Source organism: Suricata suricatta, chromosome 16, assembly GCF_006229205.1.
Source record: "Suricata suricatta isolate VVHF042 chromosome 16, meerkat_22Aug2017_6uvM2_HiC, whole genome shotgun sequence".
NCBI lineage: Eukaryota > Metazoa > Chordata > Mammalia > Carnivora > Herpestidae > Suricata > Suricata suricatta.
Window position 1 is genome coordinate 6,410,756 of NC_043715.1, and position 996 is coordinate 6,411,751.

The 996-nt window shown below is 48.8% G+C and overlaps 1 pseudogene; it reads left to right on the top strand.

Moving 5' to 3' along the window:
* Positions 1-454: 454 nt before the first annotated feature.
* On the top strand, positions 455-701 carry LOC115279971 (annotated as a pseudogene).
* Positions 702-996: the final 295 nt, after the last annotated feature.

Below are 996 nucleotides of genomic sequence, written 5' to 3' on the forward strand. Positions count from 1 at the left end.
CAGGTCACGATCTGAAGGCTTGTGAGTCTGAGCCCCACATAGGGCTCTGCACTGAAGGGGTGGATCCTGCTTGAGACTCTCTCTCTTTCTCTCTCTGCCCCTCCCCAGCTCCCATTCTCTCTCTCTCAAAATAAATAAATAAATAAACTTAAAAAAAAAAAAGATCTAGACTGGATTGTGGGCCCAATGACTCCACCCTCCAAAGACCAGCTTTCCCTGAAAAAGCAAGGGAGAAAAACTGCCGTTCTCATTGTTGGCTGACTCATCAGGGATCTACAAATCTCTTTCTTTCCTCTACTCCAGGATGAAAAGCTAACCAAATTAACGTTCCAACAGATTCCCCAGGGGAAAAAAAACAAACCGAACCAAAACGAAATTCTCAAAAGTGAATAGAGGTTTTTCTGCACTCTCGCTCCTGGGGGTTCCTGGGGCCAGCAGCAGGCGTGCCCTAGACATGCAGGACAATGTGGGCGGATTCGTGCACCTGTCCGCGCCATGGAAATGCTCTGCTGGCAACTGCATCATCGGTGCCAGGGACCACCATCCAGGTGAATGTGGCCGAGGTGGGCAAGGTGGTAGGGAAGCTCAATGGCCAGATTAAAACCTACACTATCTGTTGGGGCATTCGCAGGATAGGCAACTCAGATGACTCCATCCTACAACTGGCCAAGGCCAATGGCATTGTTTCAAAGAACTTCTGACTCTAAAGGATCACGGATATGGAATATTTGTCATTAATAAGTAGCATCCCCCCCGCCCCCCCAAAGTGAACAGAGGACAGGAACCGGCACGTGTCTCTGCAGAACCACCCAGCGGTTCATTTTCAAATCCTTTTCACCTACGTCACTCCCAAAGAACCACAGCTCACAAGGGAAAGGAGTCTGAACTTCATATCAGATCAATGGGAGTGTGCCAGAACCAGAAGAGCCTCAGACACGAAGCAAAGCAAACTCTGCAATATTCAAGAGAAAGGGAAGTCTTCTCTAAGCCTCAGGG